Source organism: Lissotriton helveticus, chromosome 2_1 (genome assembly GCF_964261635.1).
Source record: "Lissotriton helveticus chromosome 2_1, aLisHel1.1, whole genome shotgun sequence".
Lineage (NCBI taxonomy): Eukaryota > Metazoa > Chordata > Amphibia > Caudata > Salamandridae > Lissotriton > Lissotriton helveticus.
Genome location: NC_136059.1, coordinates 563,978,565 through 563,995,741, shown reverse-complemented (window position 1 = coordinate 563,995,741; position 17,177 = coordinate 563,978,565).

Sequence of the window (17,177 nt, the reverse complement as noted above, 5' to 3'; positions counted from 1 at the left end):
GCTGATGATGTCACATATTACATCATTCATGACATGGTCAGTGACATCACTGATGACATCACTGATGACATCTCAAATGACATCACTGATGACATCACTGATGACATGCGTAATCAAGAGAGAGAGGTAGGACCAGAAAGCTAGTCCATGTCCCCGGTTAATATATGATTAAATCAAAAAGAGACTAGCTCAAGTTACTTTAGGGGAGGGGGAAGACTCTGGTATGTTTTGTCACGGAGTGTGAACACCCGGCAGGTGTGTTCATAAAGCCCTCACCCACCAACCTAGTTGGTGGCATGCTTCATCATCGGGCCCACCCAGTGGCACCTAGCGTGCCCCGGGTGTGCTTCAACGCCTGACTACAGCGGAGCTGGTATATTGCTGAGTGTGCGGAAGGAGGCACTACAGGTCCAGAGCAGGCTCTACCCAGAAATGCTGGTCAAGCCTTTGCCACCTCCCAACCTTGAGGTCAGACTGAGCAAAAACTAGCGTGGTCTTGAGAAGGGAATCCCCCTCTCACACATAGATACACTTTAGGGCGTGTAGACACCTAGTCTCTCCTACACCCCCACTAGTTTATTTGCACTCACCTTTTATTTAGGTCCTGAAGAAAGCCAGTTTAGTCATAAGGCACTGGCTGAAACATGTTGACCCATTGGATGTGAGAGGTCGTAACTCGCCCCTTACATCCCCTTGCCTTATTTTTAACCGCTGACGGAGGCCCAGGTATTAAAGTCTAATTTTACCCTCGGGTACTGGGACCACCGTTCAGCCGTTTTAACATCACTTCCTTAACTATCCTCACCGCACACTCAGCAATATACCAGCTCCGCTGTAGTCAGGCGTTGAAGCACACCCGGGGCACGCTAGGTGCCACTGGGTGGGCCCGATGATGAAGCATGCCACCAACTAGGTTGGTGGGTGAGGGCTTTATGAACACACCTGCCGGGTGTTCACACTCCGTGACAAAACATACCAGAGTCTTCCCCCTCCCCTAAAGTAACTTGAGCTAGTCTCTTTTTGATTTAATCATCACTGATGACATCTCATTTGACATCAATGACCACATCACTGATGATATCATTCATGTGACAATACAATGCATCTCCGCACATTTTAATATAACCTCTGTTTCACCCAGTGTTAAAAACAGAGTATAATTTTTGAAACCATTGACACACCAATACTAGTTACTACATACGTACTCACTGATTCCTACGTCTACACACACATTCACTCATTCACCCATACAATCATTCATACATACAATCACTCATGTTTACAACACAATCATATGCACTCATACACCTATACAGACACTCACACTCTGCCACTCATCCATGGAGTTACTCACACACCTAGTCAGTCCTGTAAAGAATCAATCACACTTCCATTTTCTACTCTATACAGTTAAACATAGAGCACCTTACGTTTTCAACCATATACTAACACATACTTACTCTCTTATACAATCATTGATACAAGTACACATTGATCTGTACAGAGTCACACACCTCCCATCCAGCCACACACACACTCAGTCTCCCATGCAAATACTTGGGCAATCAATCAATAACCCATATAGTTACTCATATAGCTACTGATCAACACATGCAGCAGTTTACAGAACAACAGACATAATGATGCACAAATTAAGACAGTTTAGTCACTAACCCATGCACTCAGTGAGACACATTTAATCACTCACTCATACATTCAGTCATGCACCTACTAAATCCTTCGTCCAGACACTTATACATCCACTCATTCTTCAATATGTAAGACATATTTTAACTTTACAGAAACATAGTCACTGGATGTTGTCATCAGTGATGTCATCAGTGATGTCATTTGAGATGTCATCAGTGATGTCATCAGTGATGTCACTGACCATGTCATGAATGATGTAATATGTGACATCATCAGCAGTGGATTGCGGGTGCGCAATATATAGTTAGTGCAACTAACTATATATGGAATTTCAATGGTTTTGTGTGAGTAAAATAAGGTTTTTTAAATGCTAATTCCTAACTATATATGGTCTATAACCTATGGTTTTTTCAGTGAATATATATATATATATATATGTATGTATGTATGTATGTGTATATAAATATATATATATATATATATATATAGAGCCCCAAGGATGCCACTCCACAGGGGACTGTTTCACAAACCTTTCTATTGAAACCGGCGCTGACATTTCCAACAATCCTTTCCCTGACGCGTTTCGGAGCAAACGTGCTCCTTCTTCATAGGGGGAAGACCGACAAGAAACGGAGCCATTTTCTGCTTTTACATGTGCTCCCAAGTACGGAGCATGCCGGTAATTGTAGTGTTTGTTCAAATCCCCATGGCGGGGTCCATTATCTTACGAAACAAAGTGTCACTTCCATTTAGGTGGCATTTTAAACCCTGCAGTGGGTTTTAGAAATTCAGCACCTGTTTTAATGATGCAGTCCTCGGTGCTGCCGTTCGGCTCGGGACATTTCCCAGACCTGCAGACCTGTATCGTGGTGTCGACAGACGGTGCAATCCTCACACAGCTGGGCGGCCGTGTCAACATGCTCACCAAGGGTTTAAAATGCCACAGTAAAGGCCTACTTTTTTACCTAATACCCCTGGGAAGGGGCATCTGACAGGGATGTCTTCTCTCCCCACTACTACATGCAATAGACTCTGAACCTCTGGCATGTGCAGTTTGACAGCTACATGCGCAACGCATACTAAACTTCCCTCTTCAAGTCGGTATATGCTGATGACATTATTCTATTTCTATGCATCCCTAGCCCGCAACCTGAGCCGCATTTTCAAAACGCTCTCACTGTTTAAAGTATTTTCTGGCATCACAATTCCTTTGAATAAATTCACTGCATTTACCCGGACTCCCAGCACCCCTGTGACCACACTAGAGTTGCAAAAACAACAAGTGATGGACTGAATGTGGATCAATGTCACACACTCCCCCAGTCAAAAGATCTGGGCCCAAATCCATCGTTTTTTTGCACTCCACACCACCCTGGGTTAGACAATGGCGATATGCAAATCAGCTCTGACCCTGTTGCCCCATGGGAACAGTCCAGTCCGAACTACAAAAGCCATGTCCTTCCCAGAACGGAATCAAGCATCCGAGGACCGGACCGGGGACTGGGGGAGTGTGTGACATTGATCCACATTCAGTCCATCACTTGTTGTTTTTGCAATTACCACACTAGAGTTCCCATGGTGCACCTGAACTGTTAAATATTTGGGCGTTTCGGTCATCCAAAATAAACAATGTGTTCAAGCTGAAAACAACAGATTAGCTATGTCCAAAGTGGAGGAACAAGTTGATAGATGGTGGCGTCTACCCCTTTCCTTGATAGGTCAACTGACCTTAATGAAAAGGGTCATCTTACCTTTGATGCCTTGCCTTGCCTATTCTATTGTGCAATGTTCCCATTCTCTTAAACAAACAATTCTTTAAAACGCTGCATGCAGGCATGCTGTCTCTGGCATAGGCAGGTAAACATCTCCGGATTCGTTGGGAAATACTCACATTGCCCTATAAACAGGGTGGTCTAGAGGCACCTGACTTTGAACTATACTTTACCTGCACAGAGGCACTCTTTGTCAACTGCTGGCTACACTCTGCCCTATATGACACATGTACTGATATAACATGATATTGCACTACCTCACCGTCTCAGGGTGATGATTGGCTAATGGCCTTTATGCAGCAGCACCAAGATTTCCACAGTTGTGTGCATCCCAAAATCCTGTGTTATTATCTGTAGCAGATTGAAGCTCCCTATCCTGTATACCCTAGCACAACCCTGACTCATTACGGACTCATCACCTACTAATTTAACTCACCCAGAAACCGCATTCCTTCTGTAGGCTCAGGAACTGAGGAATGCAATGGGGAATGTTTAGCCTGAGGGACAATGTCTCAACTACCACTCCATCACAGCTGCCGTGGACTGCACCACACTAGATAGCTTCACATACCTTAGGCTACAAACACCTTGCAAAACATAATTCTGACTTCCAGTGGGCTCCCCCATCTAGTAGGGCCTTGGAAATGGTCATCAGTAGACAGCTAACAAGCACCTACTGACTGTATTGTATTCTATTATGTAGGTTGAGGGCATTAGCATCTAAGAAGCCGTCAGGGCTTGCCAGGACTTGTGCTGAGAAGTTTGGAATCAAGGATGGGCTATGTCATGCTGCGTTAGAGTTGATGACTAGCTACTTCATGCTGCGCTGTGATGTGTGGAGATGCGTTGACGTTGAAGAAGCCTGTTATGTACCCTTGGCTTGACCAGGGGACCAGCTGACTGACCCTTGGATGTTCCTTGGAGTCCTGAGTCCATACAGGCAGGATTACTTCAGCATGGCAGCCCACAGCAGCAGAAGAGTCCTGGTGCATCAACAGCAGGCATTGAACAGCAAAGCATTCCACAGGTTCAGAAGTGATTTGAAGATTTGGGTCTGAGGGTACACTACTTATACCTGGTGCCCGCTTTGAAGTGGGAGAAGCTTCTAGAGTCCTCCACCTAGAGAGGTCTCTGGAACTTCCTGCCTCCCTCCCTTGGCCCCAGCTTGATTGGGGATACAAAAGACTAATATGAAAGCCTTTGTGATTGTGTTGAGGCAGAGTCTTTGTGATGTGTAAGTGTGGTAGGTGACAGCTCCTTCCTCTCATCCGAACAGAGATCGCCCATCCTACCAACACCTATTACCCATTTGTCTCACTGTCTGTGAGTAATAGACCAATTGCCAACTACACCAAGGCATGTGAATCAGCATACAGGCTGCAGGCACCAAATGTTTAGGACAAGAAAATGCCAACTTTCTAAAAGTGGCATTTTTAGAATGGTGACTTAAAATACAACTTTACTATTAAAGGGGTTTTAAATTTCAATTCTATAGAGGCCAAACGTGATGGTCCCACCTGCTACCAATTAAAAGTTATCACTTATTAAATGTAATTAGGTAATCCAATATTATCCTAGAGGAGAGGCAGGCCTTGCCGTTGTAAAAAAAAATAATTTAAGAGTTTTTCACTACTGGGACAAGTCAACGTTAAATTGGGCTGTTTAGGGCCTAGCCTAGGGGTGCCTTATATGTATTAAAAAGTAAGGTTTAGGCCTGCCAAATTATTTATTTTGTCAGGTCAAAATGGCAGTTTAGAACTGTAAGCACAGGCTGCAATGGCAGGGCTAGACATATTTAAAAGGCTTCTTAAGAGGGTGTCAAAATAAGTGCTGCGGGCCCACTGGTAGCATTTAATTGACAGGCCTTGGGTACAGGCAATACCACCTTACAAGGGACTTACAAGTAAATTAAATGTACCCATTTGGTGGAAGCCAGTGTTACCATATTTTTGGGAGAGAGAACTTTAGCACTGGAGAACAGTGGTAAAGCGTGCAGAGTCCTAAGTCTAACAAAAAAGAAGCCATCAAAAACAGGAAGATTCAAGGCAAAAAGGTGGGGAAGTCACACTGCTGAAATATGGCCCTCTATGAAGGCTCACCCCAAACATTTTGCCTTCCTGTTCCTCTTTTTCTAACTTTGTGTATTTTGGCTTCAGCACTCTGTGCACCTTACCACTCATAACCAGAGCTAAGGTGCATGTCTCTCTCTTCTAAAAAATTTTTCAATGATTTATCCACAATAGGTATATTTAATTTATCTGTAAGTCTTTATTAGAGTGCTTTACCTGTGCCCAGGGCCTGTAAATTAAGTGTTACTACTGGGCCTGCATCACTGATTGTGCCTCCCACACAAGTAGCCCATTAGACAGACAAGTAGCCCTTTAGACAGGTCTCAGGCCTGTCACTGCAGAGCCTGTGTATGCAGTTTCCACTGCCATGTCAACTTGGCATTGTCAAATCTTAAACTCCCCTTTTATTACATATAAGTCACCCCTAAGGTAGGCTCCAATTAGCCCACAGGGCAGGGTGCTGTGTAACTAAAAGGTACGACATGTACCTTTAAGTTCAAGAGGTGAGTATGAAAAGAGAGGGAGACTAGGGCCAAATGAATAGCTACCTGATACATAGACTGGAGGCCTGTAAGGATGGAGAGAAACAAGGTGAGAGTTAGGGAGGCGCTCCGGGAACAGGGGGAATTCCTAGAGGATGAAGGGAAAAGTGTAAATGAGTGAGAAGCCGCAGACGTGGCCTGGGAAGGGCAAGGGCAAATGAATATTATGAATATCCGGGGGAACAATAGACCTGTCACAAATTGTACCAATGGGGTCTCAACAAACCGAAAGCCAAAACAATTATTCCACTTTTGGAACAACTATGTATCTAATCACTGATGAAATATATTGTTAATATATTTTGTATCTCAGATATCTTGTCCTTTTGTCTGTTATTTTAGCTTTTTCTGCACAGTATGAGAGTGAGTGTGAATGTATATATGGTGAGATAGTTAGGTATGATAGATAGACTTTTTAGTGATATAATTTTCTTAGTACTTGTTGGGGGTATGTCGAATTGTTCTTTATGTTAACTGCACTGTATAAAATCTCATAAAATATATGTCTATTTTTGATAAACTTTTTTGACAATGAAAATAAACAATTCAAAAAAAGAAAAATAAATATAATGAAAAATAAATTCCTAGTCTGAAAGTCTTTGATGTGTTGCATCCACTGAAATGTATAGATTAATTCATTTTGAATATAGTATAGGTCAGCCCAGAGGTTCCTTAGTGGTATAGTTTTTCTTGTTTTTTCTCACTCCTCTAGACCTAAAACTAATCATGGGAGTTCCCTTGCTTTATACTTAAATGTAGCATTCTACAGTAAGTTGTCTTCCCATTCCTTACACCATGAACATTTATGGATATATCTGTTCATCCATAACTCTTGGATTAGAACATATTGTTGTAAATATGTAAATATCATAATCTTTACTCATTATTTGTATGTACTATTGTATAGAGTGTTGGGATATTAACTTCCCTTGCTTTCCTTCTTGCCCTCACTTTCTTATTTTAGATCTCGTCTAGCGCATCACGCATGCACTGCTCTAGGAGAGGGCCTCTTGGAATCACTGCAGACTTCCAAGAGACTTCTCCGTGTGGGTCTGCCTCCTCCCACACATCCCATTGGCTTTGTGCTGCTCTAGGAGAGGGCCTCTTGGAATCACTTCAGACTTCCAAGAGACTTCTCTGTGTGGGTCTGCCTCCTACCACACATCCCATTGGTCTTTGCATATGACATTCAATAAGGGAAGAACGCAAACGGCCAAAGACAGGTGCATGTCCCGCCTTTCCTCAAAACTTTCACTTCCATGGCCTATGGGTCTCGGGAGCGAGCAGCGGCGCACAGTGTGCCAGCTGCATTCCAGGAGCATCAGGTTGCTAATTAACTGAAAGCGACTGCGCTTGTCTGCGCTTGTTTTTCTAGATTTGCACCACCTGGCATCTGGGATGTCGACTCCCCTTTTTACAGCCAAGCATATCTGTCGGACACTAGTACAAGGATTCTGCGGTGGCCAGAAATATTGAGATACTTAGAGGCTGCCTGTAGCGTGCCCTTCAAGGATCAATAAAATCGAACTTTTAATTCACCAAAAGAGGGGAAAATATGTCTGAAGGTGCACCATTTGTGGCTCCAATAACACATTCATGCGTTTGCTTGGCACTCTTCTCTCACTAACTCGTTTTAACCTCGGACCTCACGTTGAGGTCCGTACACAGTGGATAAATGGACGCAAACGCATTTCGTATTAGTTTTTACTTTTGTGCCGTTTGGGAGTTAGGTAATTCTACTTCCAGCATCTGTCAGCCGGTTTCGCAAAGGGAGAATAAAACCAGCATAATAATAAGTAGAAAAATGAGTGCTAAAGGTATCCATAGCTAGATATTACAGCCCAATTTAGCATGATTCTAGAACTAATATCTGGAGACTTGAGAGCATTTCACAGCTTCTCAGAGTTGTCAAGAGACACACGAGAGTAGCTCAACCAGTCCTAGGTTTGTTTCCCTACTATGCATTCTGGGATTTGTAGTACCCACTTTCTAATTGATTACGCGGATTACAGATCACAGGATGCTAAGAAAAGAATTTGGACAGCGGGAGTCACTCACGTATGGAACTGGTAAAACGTGAAAGCTTGGTTTTCTTTGTAAAAATATGATAACTCTACTGTATAGCAGCCAGAGGCGCAACTAGAGCCACATTTTTTTGGGGTGGGCTTAGAAATATTTTTGGAGGGGGCTAATTCTTCCACCAATAAGCAGGGTGGAGATGCAGGGGCTCTTAGAAGGGGTGAAAAAACAACAAAGGCTCATTAACAAGCAAATGCTCTTTTTAAGACCTGTGAAGTACTCAGGTGCGGCTGTGTTTGTGCCTGGGAAGCTGTCTCAGCCCAGGCTGCCACACACGACGGTGGGGGGGGGGGGGGTGGCTGAAGCCCTTTGAGTCTAATGGGCGTTGCGCGCCTGATAGCAGCCACTTCCTCTAAACTTTAATTCTATTTATGACACGACCCATACTTCACTGACACTTTACAGTAGCGTTAATTTAAATGTTTTTGCGAAGCGAGTCTTGAAATAAAAATAAAAAAAGTTTGCAAATCCCACAAGTTTGCTACTTTGTGGAAGTTTTCATAACAATGTCATGCTTCCACTTCTCTGTTTCAGCCCTGCGTTGTACTCACCTTGTATGGGGAGCACCGTATGAGGCTTGTGGTCACGGGACTCTCTACAGACCACACAGATCGGCTCCTGGTCATCTTCACAGACAAGTTTCAGTTTCTCTTCATGTTCTTTACACAGGTTCTCCCCCTGGGGAGGTCGTACTCGGGGTGTGAAGCAGTTTGGCGATTTCCGTCACATTTGCCAGCTGCCTGGCGAGCCTGAGGATTTTGCTTGGAGAAGTTTCTCTGCACTGAGGGCAGGGGAAGTCTGTCTGCAGCCCCTCCCAGCACCGAGTGATACAGGACAGACAGAAGGCATGTCCAAACTCCACAGACACGGGGTTTGTGAAATAATCCAGGCATATGGAGCAGGTGGCCTCCTCCTTCAGACCCTGGAGTTGGTTTGCTGCAGCCATGTTCCTGCTAGGGTGAAAGAAGTGAAGTTAAGTTGGAGGAGGGGGCGGATCGTTGTCTCTACTTCCTTACACACTCCGCAGCAGACTGGGTGTTTTACCGGCTGTTCTTGAGTGAGATTAAGCTGGATTGAGGATGTTCCTATGTGAGCAGGCAAAGCATGTAGCTCACCTGGGCGTGTGGGTTGTTGAGCCGGAAAATGTCTGCAGCTGTTATTCTAGCCGATTAAGTCAAGCTGTTTTCTTTCTTTTCTTTTCTTTCTTCAAGCATTGACATAGCCAATAGGTCTTGCCTTTGGGACCTTATAAGTGTTTAGCCATGCAACAGTTGATGTTGTTGCGCCAAGGATATTGTACTGCATAACTAAATACTTATAAGGTCCCAAAGGCGAGACCGATTGGCTATGCCAATGCTTGTTTCCCTTAGCGACTCGCAGACCTCTTCCCCTTACTCCTTACTTCATCTCTCTCCCACGCCCCTAGAGGACCTTCACTGTTCCTCTCCCATCCCAGCCAACGGTCTAGTGTTTTGACCCGCTAGTTTCATGTAATTTTCCAGAAGGCCCACATGCTCCCAGCCGAGCCATTTTTACTGCGACAGAGCGCCTGCCTGCCTGACGGCACTCATCCCCTGTGAGCCTTCAACTGTGATACTTCGGTACACGGCAAGGTTTGCCTTGGCCCTCACCATGTGGCTGAGAGCTGAGCCTCTCGTACCGTGATTTATTCCGCCAAAGCAGTACTCTTTAATTATGCCTTGGTTGTTTTTGTTTCCTGTATTGCGACCTTGGGCTGATTTATTCCCCGTCATATTATACCAAATTAGATTCTTGGCTGGCCACGGGATAATTTAGGGGAGAGGATGTAGCCTTACAGCTAGAGCGGTAGAGCTCGAAGCTGGGGAACCGGGTTCGAGTCTCGGTAACAACGCTCAGCATCCTGTGATTGTGGGCAAATCACTTACTCTCCCCGTGCCTAATAAAAATTAATGTGTCCTTCTGTAACAAAAATGGTGCTCATGTAAAGCGCTCTGATACCCGATGTTTCGAGTCTAACTCCCCTTGGAGCCCACTGTGTATTGTGCTACTTACAATTGTTCTATTAATCTTGTATTGTGTGCTTTGTGTTCTATCCTTGGGTAAAGGATACTAGAGAGTATTATATTAATACATATTTTTATATAACTACTGTTATATAGGAGGTGATATTCTGGTAAGAGAAGCTGCTTTACATTACTTCAAGTTTAAGCTTGAAGGCTGCTCTCCACAGCTACCACTAGGATATCTTCCTAAAGGTTATCTTTGACCTTATACATCATAGGGATCATTTGGGCTGGTGCATGGTGCCCACTTCAATTAGTGGACAGTATATACCAGGCCAACTTCTCACATTAAGTAATATTGCAAAAGTGATTTCTATGTTCATGTAGAATTTTGCTTTACATCTTTCTCTTCTTGATATTTTATTAATGAGCTAATTTGATGTAAACCTTTACTTATTTTCTAACATTGTAAATGTTATACAATCTTAAAATCGCCCTTAAAATAATTATTTAGCGGTTATAGAGAATATATTGCTATATCTCTTTTTCCATATTGTATACAGTTATGATGGCTGCTAATAGTATGAATCAGCCTACTTGCTTTTTTAATGGAATTGGGGAACCGGAGATTAATTGGAAAGATTGGATAAAATTGTTTGAGTCTTATCTGATAGCAATTGGAGGTGAAAGATTTACTGCTGTAAGCAAACAACACATACTTCTGCATAACTTAGGAGTGCATTGTCCTAAAATATATGAAACACTGCCTGGGCCAGAAAGAGAGGGAGAAGAGGAATAAGATGTTTATAGTGTAACACTTTCAAAACTTGAAAGTCACTTTGGAGATAAAGTAAATTTAGTTCTAGAACGGCACAAGTTTTTCAGTCGAATGCAAGGTAAACAAGAATCCATTACTAACTATGTTGCAGCATTGAGAGGGTTAACAAAGGTATGTGATTTTGGGAATCTTACTGTTTCTCTTATAAGGCACCAGTTGGTAAGATGTACTAACAATACCCGCATGCAAGAAAAGTTATTAGCCAAAAACCATGTGTTAAGAGAGGCTATTGATGTAATCAGTAGAACATACAGCCAACTGTACTAAGGAAATGAAAACATTGGGTGATATAGTGGCCAATGTACAAGTGAACAAGTCAGACAATGATGTTTATAAAGTTAAAAATAAAGATGCTATTACAAACAAAGCAGTGAAAGGGGAAAGTAGGTTGAAATGTTTTAGATGTGGTAGCAGTAACCATCTGGCAAATAATTTACAGTGCCCAGCCCTTAGTGTTATGTGCTAGAAGTGTAATAGAAGGGGACATTTTGCCAGTGTGTGAAGGAATGTAAAGAATGCTCAAATTAAAGTTATTAGAAGTGATGAATAACAAATGCAAAAGTATGCATTCCAAGTTAGCCTAAATACCCCAAATGTATAGTATTTCTCAACCAAAAACCAGTAATGATGTTTGCAGATTCATGTTCCTCTTTCACATTGTTAAACCAGGCATATTTTGAGAAAGTATCTGGAGGTCTGAATCTTAATATGGAGGAGCCTGATATCTCCCCAGAGGGGTATAAAAAGAATGCCATACCTCTGGTAGGTATGATAAGAATGCATGTGGGTTTTAAAGGCAGATCCATGGTGGGTAAGATATATATTGTGAAAAAAGGTACAAAACTATTAGGACGGCAACATCAAAAAGAATTAGGAATAATTCTAGATCCTAATTATAAGGATCAGGTGCTTCCGGTAATCAGAAGTATTGGTGCATTGGATATTTGTAAAGAATAACCTGACTTATTTTCGTATAAACTTGGACAATTATTTGATTCCCAACACAAAATAGGATTGAGAATAGGAGCTAAACCCAGAGTGGACACACCACGTCCCATACCTCTCATGATGAGAAATCCTCTGGACAAGTAATTAAATAGATTGTGGGGCATATTATCAAGAACGGCGTTAAAATTATCGCCGCTTTAGTGGCAGGAACTGCCGCTAAGGTGGCAATAATGGGCTTGATAGTATGCCCTAGAGATTTCTAATAGAGGCCCATGTTCTGGTGTGAACCTGGGCTTCTATTGGGATTCTCAAGGGCATAATATCAAGCCTATTATTCCCGCTTTAGCTGCAGTTTTCTGCCGCTAAAGCGGTGACAATTTTTACTCCGTTCTTGATAATATGCCCCTGTGTGAGATGGGAGTCCTACAACCTATAGAATCTTCTGAATGGTTGACACCAATAGTCATTGCAGCTAAAGCAAGTGGGGAAGGTATTTGTATATGTGTGGACTTACACAGCTTAAATGAAAACGTATGGGTGCAAGAGATCCTCTTCCACATATAAACTAAATGTTTAACACAAAGGGAGAAGTTAAGTATTTTAGCGTTATTGATTTATCCATGGACTACCTACAAGTGGATCTCCATCCGGAGTCCAGAACTTTAACAGCATTTACTACACCATTGGGGCGTATATGTTTTTAAGGATGCCATCTCGCATCAGCAGCCGCAGTTTTTCGGAAAATAATGCCTACAATTTTGAAAGGGGTAACTAATACTTTATGCTTCCAGGATGACATATTAGTCTATGGTTCCTCTATAGAAGACTATGACAAAACATTGGGGATGGTATTCAAGAGGTTAATTGATTCAGGGGTAACTGTGAAACAGACCAAATGCCAAATTTGAGTCAACTCTGTACACTTTTTGGGTCACACGATATCTCAAGAAGGGTTCAGTCCAAGCAAACGTTTGATTCGGGCAATAAGGGATGTCCCGTACCTTAATAGCAAGGATAAATTGAAATTCTTTACGGGTTTCATCGAATAAATGGCTAAATATGGCAAGATTTTTTCTGACAAGTGTGAGATTCTATGAGATCTACTTAAAAAAAGAAGGCGTTTGTATGGGAAGTAAGGCATAATGAAATAAGTGATTACAAAAAAGGTGAAATAATCACCTGTATTAGGAACATTTGATCCTATGAAAGAAACTATATTAACAACAGATGCATCCAATAAAGGTCTATGTACAACTTTATCTCAGAAATGTGAGGGAGAATAAAAGATAATAACTATAGCATCTCGTTGTCTAACCAAAGCGGAATGCAACTTTTCTGTCATTGAAAGAGAGGCCTGCCCTGTTTTAGAGCCATAAAACACTTAAAATTGTATTTGTGGGGAATAAAATTTACCATACGAACAGATCACAAACCTCTTACTTTCATGCTCTCCATAAAAGGGACGCATTACTCCTCGCATATCCAAATGGATACTTGACTTGAAAAACTAATGCTTTAAACTAGAGTACCTGCCGTGAGGCGAAAAAATATAATTGCTGACTACCTCTCAAGAGCACCTCTTGAACAAGAAGTACAAGTCAAAACATTAAATAGTCCCATTTTGTCCATACAGATACCAGTGTTAACTAAAGGTGAATGGGAAGAGTGCATGAAGAAAGACAGAATAGGCTGCCCCAACAAGTGCAGTGAGGTCAAAGAAGAATTGAAGGGATACTGGGAAGTAAGACATGACCAAAACATCCTAGATGGGAAAGTTTGCCACAATGAGAATATATTACCAGCAGAAGGACTAAAAGAGAAAATAAATGATCTGACCCATGAGGAGCACCAAGGTAGGAGCATCACGAAAAATAAAGTACGAAATAGTTTCTGGTTCCCTAAAAAGACTCCCTAGTGGAACAGAAGGTAAAAGTTTGTATTAGTTGTGCAAAAAGCAACAAAACCAAAATCTCACATAAAGCTCCCCTGTCCCCTGTAGAAGTGCCTATGGAGCCCTGGAATAAGATAGCCATTGATATAATTGGGCCAATGGAAGGTGTGGAGGCTTTCAAGAGATTCATGAAAGGGTTCATAGATTATATCTCCCATCGGATAATGTTTACATTTGCCCATTGCATGACAACTACCATACTAATCGAATTCTTAAGAGATTACTTTAACAAAGAAGGTATACCCTCCACCATAGTTATGGACAATAGGGTCCAATTTACATCCCAAGAAATGAAGGAATTCCTATAAACCCTTGATATAAAACATGAGAAAACTGCTTTATACTGCCCCAAAGACAATGGGTTAGTGGAGAGAACTAATCGTATGATTAAAAAGCACATTCAACTGGCCATAGTTAATTAGCATAATGTAGAAAGATTTCTACGTGACTGTATCTGGTCATATCACATTTCACCTAACCGCATCCTAGGAGTTTCGCCTTTTGCATCTATCAAAAGGAGGGAACCTGGCATCAAAATGAACCTGTCATGGATAGGTGGAGGTAAACAAGTGGAAACAGATATTTCCAAAGCCCATGAGATAGTTCATCAACATCAAGTCCAGTATAAAAACTGGTATGAAAACAAACATGGGGTAAAAGAACACAATTGGAAAGAAGGTGATTGGGTGCTAATAAGAAGGAAAACCAAAGAGCATCAAAATCAAAGTAAATATTACCCCTCTCGTCAAATAATTAGAGTGAACCAAAATGTGGTACAGTTAGACAATGGTCAAGTATGGCATTCAGACAAAACGTGTGACACAGGAGGAAATTAAATGAAAGTGTATCTTGTTCCGCTGATCTATTCCCTCATAAGGAAGGTAGACTTGTTGTAATTTTATAAACATAATTTATAACCTGTTAATCTTCACATAACAAACTGTGTGATCCTTATGAAAATGGTGGTTCCCTTCTCCCCAGTTCCCTGTTACATGTGGAATGTTCGAAAGGAGCCTGCCTTAGAATGTGCTGGCAGTTGTGACAGTTATGGAGCGAGGATGACTGAAATAAAAAAGATGTTTCCTTACCTCTTCAGCCTGTATATGATTACTCCTAATTTACAATAGTGAGGCCGCTTGCGCAACGTCGTCCCCTCCCTTGGTTGCAAATACACCTCGTGTATATCTAAAGGCACTCCTGTGCTTTTTGGGCATCAAGATGGATAAAGTCTATTGTTGTCTGCACGTACTGGATTACTTCATACTGTGCAATGTCATGCTGCTGTTGATGGTATTCAGTATTACAAAAAACTTAAGTAAAAAATATGGAAGAATATCCCAAGATAACAACATCTCTCTCTCACTGTAACTTTAGGAGTAATTATATTTCTGTGACTAATAAATCTAGATGCTCTTAAAGGTACAGGCACAGGGAGATGTTATTGTCTTAACTTAGGGCCTGATTTAGATGACGGCAGACAGGTTTCTCTGTCACAACAGAGAGAAGGATTTACGTTTTGCAGCTCTTTGCACTGTGAGCTAATTGACAAATATGAAACATAGTTCTTCCCTATGGGATGGCCCAGATTTAGCAGAAAAATATTTAAATGAATGTCTATGAAGGAGATGCTGCTGACATTGAATAGGGAGCTTCAGGAGGATGGCTTTCACTTTACTGAACTAAGCCAAATTATATTTGTACTCGAATTCCTACACCATGGCTGCTGCCACAACTCTTTAAATATGCTGCTTTTGCTCAAGACGACCATCATGACTTAGAGCCTGATTTCCCATCCCCGAAATATAATTCCCATTATATCCAATGGTATTTATATTCCGGCAGACGGGATATCCGTCACTGTTGTGAGGAAGTCACCCGTCTGCCAGATCTAAAGCAGGTCCTATGTTAAAGCAGAAGTTCTTCCTAAACAAACAGGCCAGCTGCCCCAGAGCAGATGTTTTCACAGCATTATTTCGAAAGAGTAGGGTACATGTTTCTCTTCCTTCACTTTTTGTCCCACCTTCTCATTTTGTTGCTGTTGTGCTCCCCTCTAGCTCTTTTTCCCATTGCGCTGTCGGAGGAGCTTGAAGGCCAGCTGTAAGTCAATTAATATAATCCATTACCACTTACCACTATGTTTTAATAGATCCCGGAATGATGAAAGGCACAACAGGTCATCACATGTACAACCTTCCTTAAGGTTAGACCGTGACACTGTCGTCAGCTGCGGGTGCGTTAGTGCACTGGACTGTCTTAGCATCTATAATAAAACGATGAGACCGATAGACTGTTTTCCCCACCTTCCCAACTTTCAAGTTTCAGACTTTAAGTTGACTTACTTTAAAGAAAGGATGGGCTTGTGATTTGTACAGGCCAACATGCAAGAAACATTGGAGTTTTTCATAGAGAATACATGACATTATGCTTGAGATATTTTAAGGGGTTTAAAGCCCTTGACAAGGACATTAATTCAATGGCAAACAGTCATTTTCCATTTTAACCGAACATTTCTACTTTTGCCCTCCCCACCCTCTGTACTGCATGATATGAGGGTCAAAGCTGATGTGCCCCTCTTCATCAGCAATTATTGATAACTCCATTTAATGTGCACATGGGCAGTAAAGAAGGGGAGTACACAGCAGCCAGAGAAACCAGGAGATAATAAGGTGGATGGGCTGGACCTCTCCGTACTAAACGCTTTCAGACACTGTGTATACTGCAAGGTTTTAGTGTCTCAGTGCAAGGGGTCTGTGGTATGGATCCTCCTTTGAATTAAGACAGATCACTCAGGATAGGTGACTAGCTTAGGTTTATTGTTTAGTCCATCACAGCGACCTCATCGTTCAAGTGACACTCCTCAACTGCCATTCTTCAATCTTCTAAATTCCACCCAGGCAACCACCCACATTCTGAATGCTTGCATCATCAATGCTTACATCAAGCCCTAGCAACATATACAACCCAACAAAGATGAATACAGAACACCACAGGGTCACAAGGTGTTATGATAATGTCCTCGGGATCGGTTTGTTGATTAGTATGCCCACCTCTAGTTTGAATCAACGCCTGAATTGCCGTAATGGCACAGAGCATTGAGAAGATCAAGCGTGGGGAAAAATGAACTGATCAGGGAAGGAAAGGAAGGGGACAGCAGGGAGGGAGATCTGTAAGACATAAACAAGGCACACGCCTAAGTCTAGGTTTTGCACTAATCAGAACTAACAGTACATATGAATCTACCGTATAGGAGTTATACCTGTAAAGGAAGATATAACTCTTGTAGATGTGTAGAGGTATCTGGCAGCGTAGGAATTGTTGCGGTGTAACTATAGCAATACAAAAA